The sequence below is a fragment of the Sus scrofa genome, chromosome 10 (assembly GCF_054392235.1).
Source record: "Sus scrofa isolate SSC_HxYL_T2T_F1_AM1 chromosome 10, Sscrofa_HxYL_maternal_Yorkshire_Landrace_v2.0, whole genome shotgun sequence".
NCBI lineage: Eukaryota > Metazoa > Chordata > Mammalia > Artiodactyla > Suidae > Sus > Sus scrofa.
In genome coordinates, this window is record NC_139392.1 from 31042260 (window position 1) to 31057394 (window position 15135).

At 39.1% G+C, this 15135-nt stretch overlaps 1 pseudogene; it reads left to right on the top strand.

Annotated features, from left to right (window-relative positions):
* Positions 1 to 123: 123 nt before the first annotated feature.
* Positions 124 to 14182, top strand: LOC106508576 (olfactory receptor 8I2-like; annotated as a pseudogene).
* The last annotated feature ends 953 nt before the right edge of the window (positions 14183 to 15135 follow it).

Consider the following 15135-nt stretch of genomic DNA (forward strand, 5'->3'; position numbering starts at 1 on the left):
AGCTGCAGCCTGAAACAGGAGTGGAGTCAGGGGCTTCCCAGGAAGGCAAACAGGGCCCAGTTGGAGCCTGAGGGCTGCATGGTGTGTCTTCAGGTGTTTGTGGGGGAGTAAGTTTGGGTCCTGATGGAGGGTCAGGTTGAGGATGGACGAGAATGATCTGAGCATCAGGAGTGGCTCAGGGAACGGACCTCTTTGAATTTGCTCATCTTAGCTATTTCCCACTTCCCTTCGCATAAATGTTTTTTGAACCTGACCCCCTTGCTGTACAGTGGGAATATAAATAAATAAATAAATAATGTTTTTTGAAATAGATCCATTTAATTAAAATTGTTGACTATGGCTCCAAATTCCTATGTTTGCTCTGGCCATTTTAATTGGCCAAGATGTTTTCACAATGCTCTCACTTTTCCTCAGTTTTTCTTGTCACTTTTTCTCTCCAACCATCAGACAAGCCCCAGTTTAACATCCTTGTAATGAGTCCATCAACTGGCTTAACCTTGTTAATAGGCCATTTGTTGCATCTTCTAGAGACTAGGAATGACATCTTGTAAAGATCTTGGTCAACCTGGGTTCAAATTTGGCCTAAGCCACCTATTAATATGTGTCTCTGAGAAGCTGTTTAATCTTTCTGCAACTCATTCACTAATCTATAGAGATATGATAATAGTGTAAGCATTTATTTTTATTGTACAATTTTATATGTCACAACTTTAGGTAGCTATTTTGTAAACATCTAAGATTAATTGCACATGTAGTACATGTCACCTCAAATTTAATTTCTTCTCTTCCTATATTTCTAATTCTGTTTTTAAATAAGTATACTTTGAATTTCAAATATATGACTGTAAAATACCCTAGAATGCAGTACCATTTATAACTTTAGAAATATGAAGTGATGCAAATAGAGAATATGACATGGAAAAAATATTGCAGAGACATAGAGGAAATAGCTGTCTTTCCTGTTTCAATTCTAAAGCTTTATTCTTGGATACACATCTCTATTATCATCTCAGAGCAGCCATGCATAAACTTTCTTTTCTCCAATTCTCTTCCCTAACTTTTTCTGGATTTATATGATTTGCTTTTCTTCTCAGGTTCAGGTTTTGAGAAAGGCAGTTAGGACTAAGTGAAAGTATTCTTCAAAAAGTGCTCCCATCTTTATCCCTAGCTCCCACCATCTACTTACCTAGGTAACAATCATCTTTATTTAGCCTGCCTATGCCCACCCTTCAGGACTATCTTTCATTAAATTTTATTTTAGATTTGTGCTTAGAGTTAGATTTGTACACATTTTCAAAATTACCTCCTTTCAAATTACTTGAAATCTTAACCCTTCTGTCTGGATTTCCATAATGTCTAATGTTGCTATATCACCCAATCTTTAATTGATACTCCTTTTGTTTAACTCACAGCAGTGATTTTGCTCATTTTTGAATAAAACACATTTTTATAACTTCATGTCTTCATCACATTGACCACATTGTCCTCTACCCCATCAGATTTTAGACATCACAATTTTTTAATGTCAGATTCCTGGCAAAACTCTTCCAGACAATGTTGGTGATTAATCCATAAATCGAAGTTATATTACTGCTCAAACTTGCTTCCACCTAACTGGTTTTAAACTCAAAATTCTAATGCAAAGTCTGGTATATTTCCCTACAGTTTTATGGGTTTCTTTTTACTCTTTTCCTAAAATATTTTTTGAAGTCATGAACAGGTAATATTACTTGAATATCCATCAAGTAAATTACAGAAGGAACATTCAAAGACAAATGCATTCCAACAGTCTTTAAAATGTAAGTAATAGATTTGAGTAACTCTTTATTCTTAACTGAACTAAACGTATACTATTGTACTGCTCCTGGATTTGCAAAGGTGTTTCTCTGCCAAAAATATTGATGATTTCTGAATTTCCCACATCAGAATAAAAGTATTACACTTAGTTGAACAACTCACCAGAACACAGTTATTCTTTTTAGATTTATTGACTGAGGTCTTCTTTGATTTAAATAAGATTCTTGAAAATTATTTCCAAAACACAACTTTTATTAAAATAAATTATTGTAGCTTATAATATTAGGGTATCAAAACTTCTTCCAAAGTATTTTCCAGTAAAGTCTTCAAGAAAATTACATTTTTCTCATTAAAACAATTAATCAAGGACACCATAGAGAACCTCTCAAGGGTGAGCCATACTTTCAACTAAATTTGGGATCATGCTGTATATTTGCATCTACCTGAGTGATTTTGGGGAATCACACGACAGAGAATTTTGATTGAGGTGTTTGTCATGAGCTATAAATAAGAAAATTGCATTTAAGTTTTTTTTTTATTTTCATAGATGGTATACTTCTCTTCAGCTAATCATTTTGTGTGTGTAACATTAGGCACAGTCAAATAAAAGTCACTGAATACCTGCATTAAAACTAAATACATATATGATTTACTGACATAGGTGGTAACATAATTTCAATGTATATTAACACCATTAAATCAGATAGGAAAGCTCACTACTTTTTTTTTTTTATTTTCCCACTGTACAGCAAGGGGGTCAGGTTATCGTTACATGTATACATTGCAATTACAGTTTTTCCCCCACCCTTTGTTCTGTTGCAACATGAGTATCTAGACATAGTTCTCAATGCTCTTCAGCAGGATCTCCTTGTAAATCTATTCTAGGTTGTGTCTGATAAGCCCAAGCTCCCGATCCCTCCCCCTCCCATCAGGCAACCACAAGTCTCTTCTCCAAGTCCATGATTTTCTTTTCTGAGGAGATGTTCATTTGTGCTGGATATTAGATTCCAGTTATAAGTGATATCATATGGTATTTGTCTTTGTCTTTCTGGCTCATTTCACTCAGGATGAGATTCTCTAGTTCCATCCATGTTGCTGCAAATGGCATTATATCATTCTTTTTTATGGCTGAGTAGTATTCCATTGTGTATATATACTACATCTTCCAAATCCAATCATCTGTTGATGGAAATTTGGATTGTTTCCATGTCCTGGCTATTGTGAATAGTGCTGCAATGAACATGTGGGTGCATGTGTCTCTTTTAAGTAGAGCTTTGTCCGGATAGATGCCCAAGAGTGGGATTGCAGGGTCATATGGAAGTTCTATGTATAGATTTCTAAGGTATCTCCGAACTGTTCTCCATAGTGGCTGTACCAGTTTACATTCCCACCAGCAGTGAAGGAGGGTTCCCTTTTCTCCACAGCCCCTCCAGCACTTGTTATTTGTGGATTTATTAATGATGGCCATTCTGACTGGTGTGAGGTGGTATCTCATGGTAGTTTTGATTTGCATTTCTCATATAATCAGCGATGTTGAGCATTTTTTCATGTGTTTGCTGGCCATCTGAATATCTTCTTTGGAGAAATGTCTATTCAGGTCTTTTGCCCATTTTTCCATTGATTGATTGGCTTTTTTGCTGTTGAGTTGTATAAGTTGCTTATATATTCTAGAGATTAAGCCCTTGTCAGTTGCATCATTTGAAACTATTTTATCCCATTCTGTAAGTTGTCTTTTTGTTTTCATTTTGGTTTCCTTTGCTGTGCAAAAGCTTTTCAGTTTGATGAGGTCCCATGGGTTTAATTTTGCTCTAATTTCTATTGCTTTGAGAGACTGACCTGAGAAAATATTCATGATGTTGATGTCAGAGAGTGTTATGCCTATGTTTTCTTAAAGGAGTTTGATGGTGTCCTGTCGTATATTTAAGTCTTTCAGCCATTTGGAGTTTATTTTTGTGCATGGTGTGAGGGTGTGTTCTAGTTTCATTGCTTTGCATGCAGCTGTCCAGGTTTGCCAGCAATGCTTGCTGAATAGACTTTCTTTTTTCCCATTTTATGTTCTTGCCTCCCTTGTCAAAGATTAATTGACCATAGGTGTCAGGGTTTATTTCCGGATTCTCTATTCTGTTCCATTGGTCTGTCTGTCTGTTTTGATACCAGTAGTACACCATTTTGATGACTGTGGCTTTGTAGTATTTCTTGCAGTCTGGGAGGGTTATGCCTCCTGCTTGGTTTTTGTTTCTCAGGATTGCTTTGGCGATTCTGGGTCTTTTGTGGTTCCATATAAATGTTTGGATTGTTTGTTCTAGTTGTGTGAACAATGTCATGGGTAATTTGATAGGGATTGCATTGAATCTGTAGATTGCTTTGGGTAGGATGGCCATTTTTCCAATATTGATTTTTCCAATCCATGAACATGGAATATCTTTCCATTTCTTTACATCTTCTTTGATTTCTTTGATTAAAGTTTTATAGTTCTCAGCATATAGGTCCTTTACCTCTTTGGTCAGGTGTATTCCGAGGTATTTGGTTTTGTGAGGTACAATTTTAAAAGGTATCGTATTTTTGTATTCCTTTTCTAAAGTTTCATTGCTGGTATACAGAAATGCAACTGACTTCTGAATGTTAATCTTATATCCTGCCACTTTGCTGAATTTATTAATCAGTTCAAGGAGTTTGGGGGTTGAGTCCTTAGGGTTTTCTAGGTATAGTATCATGTCATCTGCATACAGTGACAGTTTGATCTCTTCTCTTCCTATATGGATGCCTTTTGTTTCTTTTGTTTGTCTCATTGCTGTGGCTAGGACTTCCAAAACTATGTCGAAGAGCAGTGGTGAGAGTGGGCATCCCTGTCTTGTTCCAGATTTGAGTGAGAAGGCTTTCAGTTTTTCCCCATTGAGGATTATATTTGCTGTGGGTTTATCATAAATGGCTTTGATTATGTTCAGCAGTGTTCCCTCTATATCCACTTTGGCGAGGGTCTTGATCATGAATGGATGTTGAACTTTGTCAAATGCTTTTTCTGCGTCTATTGAGATGATCATATGATTTTTGACTTTTCTTTTGTTAATGTGGTGTATGATGCTGATTGATTTGCGTATGTTGAACCATCCTTGTGCACCTGGGATGAACCCAACCTGGTCATGGTGTATAATTTTTTTGGTATGTTGTTGGATTCGGTTGGCTAAGATGTTGTTGAGAATTTTTGCATCTATATTCATCAATGGTATTGGGCGATAGTTTTCTTTTTTGGTGGTATCTCTGTCTGGTTTTGGAATGAGGGTGATGGTGGCCTCATAGAATGTCTTTGGGAGTATTCCTTCTTCTTCAACCTTTTGAAAGAGTTTAAGGAGGATGAGCACCAATTCCTCTTTATATGTTTGATAGAATTCACCTGTGAAGCCATCTGGTCCTGGACTTTTATTTGTAGGGAGTGATTTCATGACCTCTTCCATTTCATTTCTAGAGATCGGTCTGTTCAGTTGGTCTGTTTCTGCTTGATTCAGTTTTGGCAGGCTGTAAGATTCTAGAAAATTGTCCATTTCTTCCAGATTGTCAAACGTGTTGCTGTATAGTTGTTCATAGTATTCTCTTATGGTTTTTTGTATTTCTGCAGTATCCGTTGTGATTTCTCCTTTTTCATTTATAATTTTGGTTATTTGGGTTCTTTCTCTCCTCTTTTTAGTGAGTCTGGCCAGGGGTTTGTCAATTTTGTTCACCTTTTCAAAGAACCAGCTCTTGGTTTTATTAATTTTCTCTATTGATTTTTGAGTCTCTATTTTATTGATTTCTTCTTTGATCTTTATAATTTCCTTCCTTCTGCTGCCTTTAGGACTTTTTTGTTCTTCTTTTTCTAATTCATTTAGGTGGAGGGTTAAGTTGTCAATTTGGGATCTTTCTTCTGTTTTGAGAAAGGCCTGTATTGCTATAAATTTCCCTCTGAGCACTGCTTTCGCAGCATCCCATAGATTTTGAGAGGTTGTGTCTTCATTATCATTTGTTTCAAGGTAGTTTTTAATTTCCTTCTTGATTTCTTCATTGACCCATTGGTTTTTTTAGTAGCATGTTGTTTAGTCTCCATGTAGTAGGTTTTTTCTCTTTCCTTTTCCCATGGTTGATTTCTAATTTCATGGCATTGTGGTCAGAGAAGATACTTGAGATAATTTCTATGCTCCTAAATTTATTGAGATTCGCTTTGTGTCCCAAAATGTGGTCGATTCTTGAGAATGTTCCATGAGCATTTGAGAAGAATGTGTATTCTGCTTTTTTTGGATGTAGTGTCCTGAAGATATCAATGAAGTCTAACTTTTCTATTGTTTCCTTCAAGATCTCTGTTGCTTTATTGGTTTTCTGTCTAGAGGATCTGTCCATTGATGTGAGGGGGGTATTTAGGTCTCCTACTATGATTGTATTCTCATCAATATCTCCCTTTATGTCGTTAATATTTGTTGTATGTATCTGGGTGCTCCTGGATTTGGGGCATATATGTTGATGATAGTAACATCCTCTCCTTGGATGGATCCCTTAATCATTAAATAGTGTCCTCCTTTGTCTTTCTTTATGTCTTTTGTTTTAAAGTCTATTTTGTCTGATATGAGCGTTGCGACTCCTGCTTTTCTGTCATGTCTATTGGCGTGAAATATTTTTCCCCACCCTTTCACTTTCAATCTATATGTATCTTTTGTCCTAAGGTGAGTTTCTTGTAGGCAGCATATTGAAGGTTTTTGCCTTTTTATACACTCATCCACTCTGTGTCTTTTGATTGGGGCATTCAGTCCATTGACATTTAAGGTGATAATTGATAGATGATTATTTATTGCCATTTGAACCTTGTGTTCCAGTTGATTCTATGGTTCTCCATTCTTCCTTTCTTTTTTTTTTTTTTTTTTTTTGGTTGGATGGTCTCCTGTTGTTATCTGCTTGAGTGTATTTTTTTTTTCATTTTTTGCAAATGCAATATTTGGTTTTGGCTTGTGGTTGCCCTGTTTTTTAAGTATGCTAACCCCTTCCCATAATTGTGTGTTTTAGCCTGATGGTCCTGTAAGTTCAAACACTTCATTACTATATTAAAATTAAGAAGAGAGACATACATACAAACAAAAAGGGTTATTTACCTCCTAACATTCCTTGCCCACATTTTATGGTTTTGATGACTCTTTTTTATTTTATTCTTTTTAATTTTATTTTGTTTGAAGCATGTTCATGATTAAATCTGTATGCTGGCTTATTTGAGTGACTGCTGATTGCGGTTTCCTCAGTCCTAGTTCTTCCTCTTCTTCGTTTTTTGGTTTCCTTTTCTTTTTTCTTCCCTTTCCTTCCTTTCTTTTTGGTTTAGAGAAGCCCTTTCAATATTTCCTTTAACCTGGGTTTTGTGTTGCTGTATTCTTTAAGTTTTTGTTTGTCGGGAAAAATTTTTATTTCCCCTTCTATTTTAAATGATATTCTTGCTGGATAAAGTATTCTAGGTTGCATATTTTTTCCTGTTAGCACTTTAAATATCTCTTGCCATTCCCTCCTGGCCTGTAGTGTTTCTGTAGAGAAATCAGCTGATATTCTTATGGGGGTTCCCTTGTAGGTAACATTCTGTTTTTCTCTTGCTGCCTTTAGGATCCTCTCTTTATCACTAACTTTTGCCATTTTTATTACGATGTGTTTTGGTGTGGGTCTGTTTGGATTCAGTTTGTTTGGGGCCCTCTGTGCTTATTGTATCTTGAATCCAGTATCCTTTAGACTTGGGAAGTTTCCATCGATAATTTCTTCAAATATATTTTCCATCCCCTTATCTTTTTCTACTCCTTCTGGAATTCCTATTATGCGTAGATTGGCCCGCTTTATATTATCCCATAGGTCTCTTATATTGCTTTCCAGTTTTTTGATTCGGTTTTCTGTCTGTTGACTGGATTGAGTGATTTCCATTATTCTATCTTCCATATCACTGATTTGTTCTTCTGCATTATTCATTCTTGTTTTTACTGCCCCTAGTTCAGTTTGCATCTCTGCAAATGAATGTTCTAGTTTTTCTTGGCTCCTCCTTTTATTTTCTAGTTCCTTTCTGAGGGTGTCTGCATTACTGTTCATATCTTCTCTTAATTCCTTCAGTATTTTCAGTATTTCTCTTTTGAAGTCCAGGTCTGTCAGACTGCCGAGATCTGTTTCATCGTTGACTGTTTTAGGTGTGTTCTCCTGTTGGTTTGACTGGGGGTGGTTTCTCAGCTTCTTCATCTTGCTTGTTGTTTTCTTTCTCCTGAGGGAGTTGTACTCTCCGTTATCGGGCAGTGTTTGCCTTGTCACTGCCGTGGAATATTCCCTGAGGGCTGGCATTGTTGGTCAATCTTTTTTGAGGCAATGTGGCTTTTCTGGAGTGTTGATGGGGCTAACAGTGTTTCTTTGAAGAAAAGGAGGACTTCCTGAGGGCAGACAGGACTGGGAGGTCCACACCACGATGGTAGCAGATTTCACTTGGTCATGCAGAGCTTGCTCTGGTGTTTTTAGGCTGTGGGGTTCTTGCAGGGGGTTGGCGGTGTTGGGCAGCTGCTCTTCAGGGGTGCATCACCCCCTGGGGGCTGGAACAGTTATCTGGGTCACTGAGAACCTAAGAGGCTCTTCCCTAGGGCAGCCCGACTCAGAAGGACAGCCTGAGAATGTAAGCGGATCTTTTCACAGTCTGGACGAGCTTGTTGCAGCTTTTCTGGGCTGCAGGGGCTCTTCCAGGGGGCTGGTGGTGCTGAGCAGCTATTCCTCAGGAGTGGGGCACCCCCTGGGAGCTTGGGCAGGTAGCAGGGCCGTTGGAGACCCAAGAGGCTCCTCCCCGGGGCAACCCGACTCAGAAAAACCGTCCGAGAATTAGGCCGATCTATTCACAGCCTGGCGAAGATTGTTCTAGCTTTTCTGGGCTGCAGGCCTTTTCTTGGGGGCTGGTGGTGTTTGGTGCTGCTCTGTGGAAGTGTATCCCCTCCAAAGGGCAAGCAGGCCTGTGCAGCGACAGCCCCTGTGGTGGTAGGCTTCAGGCAATTGTTGAGGCCAGCCCTCCTGGATGGCAGGCAGCCCCAGGTCCGGTGAGAGCGTAGGGCGTGGCGGGGGTGGGGGGAGGGGATGCACTGGGAAGCACAGCTTTCAGCTAGCTAGCGGGCCTGTAAGCTTGCTGTGGCGTGGGGGGTATTCTATGGGGACCCACCCCTCCTTCTCTCCCCTCCCCAGCATGGGCGCAGACCAGGCTCTTCTCCCAGGTTCCCTCTGATGCGGCTTTCCACTTCCCCGCTCCCAGAGTATTGCTCCCTTCCTCTGCGACAGCTTTGTTTTCTAGTCTCCCAGGCAGTCTCTGCCCAGTCAAATGGTTTCTAGACCTCCCAAGCAGTTTCCGCTCTTCCCTGCCCCCCTAGCCCGGGGACTAATCTCTGGAGCTGAGGTCTCGGTGCCCAGCCCCCCCCCCAGGCGTCCCCCAGCCCTTTCTCAGGGATTAACCTTCGGAGGCAAGGTCTCGGTGCCCAGCCCCCACCCAGACGTTTCAATTTTTGGTGACTGTGCCCGTAGTTCAGATGGTCCATTGGGTTCTTGATTGGCTTTTCCATACTCCAACTTACTGCTACACTCTTCTCTGCATCTGGAGATTCCTCCGGTTCGTTTGATCTTTCCCCTGGTAGGTGACTTTCCAGGGTGCGGGATCCCTTTCTCCTCTGCAGTTCCCTTTCGGGAGCGCCTGTCCTGCTCGGATTCACCTTCTCTCAATCTCCTCTTTTCTCCCATTCTGCCCAATAATGTCACGAACTTCTTGCCATTATTGGAGTTTAAGTTCCTCTGCCAGCGATTGGTTGCTGTTCTGTGCGAGTCATTTATTCTGTAGATGTGCTTTTTTTGTTGTGTTTGTGGGAGAGGGCAAGCGTGTCCCCCTACTCCTCCGCCCTCTTGTCCTCTCTCCCTCACTTCTTTTTGATAGGAAAGTTTATTTTGGCAGCCAGGCAGAGGCAGTGGTTATCTGATATCCTCAAATACCATGTATCTCATTTACATTTCATAATGTTTTATAAAATGTGTTACATATGTGTGTGATAACATATGAAATATCAAAATAAATATAAATTTTTAAAACTGTGTTAACTGCAGTTTTTACTATATCTATGGACATTTACACTGAAATACAAAAAAGGAAGGAATATTTATTTCCAAACATATCCATTGCAGGTGTATCCCAGGCAAATTAAAAATAAACCTTGGGGTACAATTAAAATACAAATCTCAAGAGATCAAACATGCTAACTGACCAATTCCTTTATGATTTAATTTTTTGAGTTTAAAAGAGTTGCATGTATACAAAGATTGCTTAACTCTAGGTTTCAGAAGACAATCTTTTGTTATGGGACTGTTTTAGAATTTCACTACCAAAAAAATTAATCCTCAGTACAAATCTAAATTTGAGGTAAAAAATTGATTTTAATCTTGAGAAGGCACACAAAATACTTTGTTAATTTGGCTCTTAATTTTATTCTATCAATGGAATGTAGTATATGTATTATCCATAACTGTCATCAAAACCACCAACAATTTTTCCATCAACTTCCTAATATCTTCAGGTGTCCATTATATAAAAGATAGAGTTCTGTGTTAACAATATCAGCAGCAATAACATCAAATTCAAGCTATTCTATTGAGAATTGACAGGATTCAGAATTGTTGAGCCCAACATAGTTAAGGCCAAAATATATGGTGAATTTCACAAATATTGCACAGTGTTTTCTCTTCTTGTTGTCTGAACATAACCCTGAAAATAGCCAACAGAGAGCTGAAAGGGAAAGAAGTTTCCTTTTGTAGACTAAATTCCAGGTAAGTCTAATTTTAACATCCTCTTCATTATTGCGTGTGTGCATGTGTGTTTCTAATATTGAGAAACTTTTTCTTTTTACAAAAGCCTGTATATTCCAGCAAGTTTTAAGAAAAGTGCCTTTAATGACAGGCAAGGCAAAAATGCTGCCATTGACTAAATACTAGTTAAAGGAAAGAATGGACAAAAAGGAACACTGTGAACATGAGAGATACTAAGTGATTAAATATATTTAATATTACATCAAGTTCTTTAAGATTACTCCAGTAGAGTGCTAATTGTCTGAAATAAACTTGCATTAACATTATGCTAGCTTCAGCAGCAGGGCCAGTGGTGCCTGCGCATCCCAGGCCTTGAGCCTGGTGGAGCACAGTCCAGGCATCCTCCTGGGCTATGTATTACCCTGTATTGCCAGGGGCTGCTCCCAAATGCTCACATAAACCTGCAGTGGCAGGAGCACCGGCTGGCTCCAGGTAGGTCCTACACATGCTCTGCCAGTGTGCGGCACATACCAGGAGAGAGCTGGACTGAACTGTGTGCTTACTTAGACTCCAGCAGTCAGATGCTCCCTGGGCAGTGTGCTCCACCAAGGCCCCCAGCACCCATGCTCACCACTCCCCTATTGAGGCCCAAAGGACCAGCCTTGGCCTTGCCAGCATTGTGCAGTCCAGGGCTGGGGATTGCCGACTTGGAGGTACACACTGGCAGGATCGCTAAGGAGATGGTCGGGATGTGGGGGCACTACTGTGCCGGGGTCCTGGGCACCAGGGCCACTCCCCAGAGGCATCACTACCTGGCTTCGCTGCAGGGTGAAGCTGAGGTGGAAGGGCCTGGTCAGGAAAGGCAGGCTGGGGGGCCCTATGTGTCTCTGCCAGTTGATTGCTGTGAGCAGTCAAAGCCCCCCACCCCATCCAGACAACACCAATCCAAGGCCCTGGGCCCCTGTCCTGGGAAGGGAGAGATCTGGGCACTGAGTTGCTAAGAAGGCCTCGGATCACCCCCAGCTGCTGTGGGGATTGGGGGGAAGGGGCGGTGGGGAGGTGGGGGCAACAGTTACCTATTTCTAGCAAAATGCCAGAGGTTAAAGTGCCTTAACCTGAGAGAGAGAAAAAAAAGCCATTCTAGTTTCAGTTCTGATTATTTTTTGCCCACTTATATCAGTATAACTAAGCAAGTGAGTTCTATAATTTCTAGTGTAATCAGCTTACATATTATTTATGGTTTTAAATATAACAAGTTGTATTTATTTCACTGTAGGTGTTTTATCATTGACTTGGAAAGTACCATATTGCAATGAATTAGTTATCCCCTGAGGTCATAGATAACCATGCCTTTCATGTTGGAAACACACATGGTTACTAAGCACTAATATATAACTATTTGGCTATGATATAGATTATGTTCCTCATTTGGTCATATCTCACCAATTGAAAGAAAGGATAGGTGATAGAAAAAAACTAGGGAATTTTAGCATTAGCATGGAAAATAAGCACAGTGTTTCTTACTTCTTTTTATATATGTTTTATATAATTTATAAGTTTATAGTGTATATTATATATTAATGCAATACATAAATGTGTATATATACATATTTACAAAATTTTGCAAATTTTATTGATTCCAAGGACTATTAAATATGTCCAAGATCTTATTAAGCTCTTAAAGCAATCCTTTATTTATTTATTTACTAATAATGATTTTTATTTTTTCCATTGTAGCTGGTTTCTAGTGTTCTGTCAATTTTCTACTATACAGCAAGGTGACTCAGTCACACATAAATATATCCACTCTTTTTTCTTATATTATCATGCTCCATCATAAGTGACTATATATAGTTTTCAGTGCTAAACAGAAGGAACTCATTGCTTATCCATTCCAAAATCAATCCTTTAAAGTAGCTGTTAAACGCCGAAATTTTAAGACGGCAACACAAAAGTATTTTTAAATTCACAAATTACAGATCCTACTTTCATGAATTAACTTTATATTTTCTAATACAGTATAATTTATTCCAGGAGGTAAATTTAAATGTGTGTGACTTGGGGTCCAGTGATACTAGGGTAGAGGCTGTTAGATCTTAGAAGGAAAATTATCAGAAATCATTCCAGATAGATTTATTTTTGAGTGCAACCAATTCCACACAACTGTGAATTTGAAAAATTTTAATTCTTATGTCATCTCTGAAGAGTAAAATTTATATGTTATTAGCACAATGTCATTAACATTCATATCTCATTGGTCACTATCACATTGTGGGAGGCTAAGTCTGTCAAGATAATCAAGTATTCAGGCTTGCAGCCTTATCTAACTTCCATTATTGTTATTTGGCAGGTAAGTCAAAGGCCTGAGCTGATAGACACAACTGGGAAAAATTTCACCAAGGCGACTTTCTTCATCCTCTCTGGATTTGCAAATCACCCTGAGCTGCAAGTCAGCGTTTTCTTTTTTGGCTTTTTTTTTTTTTTTTTTTTTTTTGGCCTTTTCTAGGGCTGCTCCCATGGCATATGGAGGTTCCCAGGCTGGGGGTCAAATCTGAGCTGTAGCCACCACCCTATGCCAGAGCCACAGCAATGAAGGATCCGAGCCACATCTGTGACCTACACGAGCTCACAGCAATGTCGGATCCTTAGCCCACTGAACAAGGCCCAGGATAGAAGCTGCAACCTCATGATTCCTAGTCAGATTCATTAACCACTGTGCTATGACAGGAATCCGAAGTAAGCCTTTTCTTGATGTTTCTTTTTATTTACCTGTTCACTGTTTTGTGGAAACTTGGAGTGATTATGTTAATCAGAACTGACTCTCAGCTTCACACCCCTATGTCCTGTCCTTAGCAATTTAGCATTCATTGACGTATGTTATTCCTCTACTGTAACACCTAAGGCACTGGTGAATTTCCAGGCAAAACAGAAAACCATCTCCTTCATTGGCTGCTTTGTTCAAATGTACTTTCTTGTGGATTTTGTGTGTAGTGAGTGTTTTCTTCTGGGATCAGTGCCTATGACCACTATGTCACAACCTGAAATCCCTTACTGTATTCAGTGATTATGTCCCAGAAAGGGTGTAACTGGCTGGGAACAATGCTAGATACAGTAGGCTTTACCAATTCTCTGATATCCGTCTGTGTGATTAGCAGTTTGGCATTCTGTGATACCAGCATCAATCAATTTTTCTATGACACCACAGCTCTTTTGGCCCTGTCCTGTGTGCATGCATTCAGCACAGAAATGGAGATCTTTGTTTTGGCTGGGCTCACCATTCTTAATTCTCTCTTACAATCATTATCACCTATATTGTCATTACCTCAGCCATCCTGAAGATCAATTCTGCATCAGGCAGAAAGAAAGCCTTTTCCACCTGTGTGTCCCACATCATGGGTGTGACTATCTTCTATGGGTCCCTGATTTTCACGTATTTGCAGCCTGATAACACACCATCCTTGACCCAAGCACAGGTGACATCTGTATTCATACCACTGTCATTCCAATGCTGAATCCACTCATCTATAGTTTGAGGAATAAAGATGTAAAAGGTCTTCTCCTGAGAATCATACAAAGAAAACATTTTGCATGACAAATCTCTTCGTGCTGCAATTAAAGCACACCTGTCTGGTTTTAAGCACTCTATTGCTCCAACAATTAGGAAACTACTAGAATAACTCCAAAAAGCATAACACAAAATAACTCAGAGTCTTAAAATGTGAGAGACAAATTATTATTTGATATGTATGGAATACTGAATAATCATTTTAAGGGTTCATTTCATTGCACTAATCAGACATACACACGCACAAGTAAGAAAGCAACTGACCAGTAACAATCTTTCCCTGAATATCCTTGAGTGAGCATGCTATCTCAGTAAAACATGTTAGACAATTATTCTATTGACTTTTCATATTGTCTGATATTGTTTTCTCGATCATCAACAAGTTGAGAGTAATAGTAAACTAGAAGATGAGGAGATAATGACTCCAATTATGGCTGAAAGCCAGAGAGCAAAAAAGAAATGTGCAGCATTAACAAGTGCAAATGTAAGTCCAGGGTTGAAGGGGTGGGTTGTTGAAGTTATTCCAGTGGTGGTCAGTGAGAACAAGAGACACTGGGTAATATAGAGACATCTCTTGGCCATGTAGATTCATTTCACCATAGCAATTAGAATTTTGATCATTCATTTCTGAAACACGATTTTTGATTACACAGAAAAGCAATGCATTTATGAAGTGGAGTTCAGTCTGCATCAAAAAGAGCAGTTTAATATCTATTTTTTAATTTTCTCTTTTTATTACTCAAATAAATTTATCACATCTTTAGTTGTATAATGATCATAACAATCCAATTTCACAGGGTTTCCATCCCATAACACAAGCACATCCCCCCCCCACAAAATATCTCCTACGGAGACCATACTTACTTCAATGTCTGTGAGTCAGCATCTGTTCTGAAAAGAAGTTCAGTCTGTACTTTTTTCAGATTCCACATATCAGTGAAAACATTTGATGTTCGTGTCTCATTGCATGGCTGACTTCA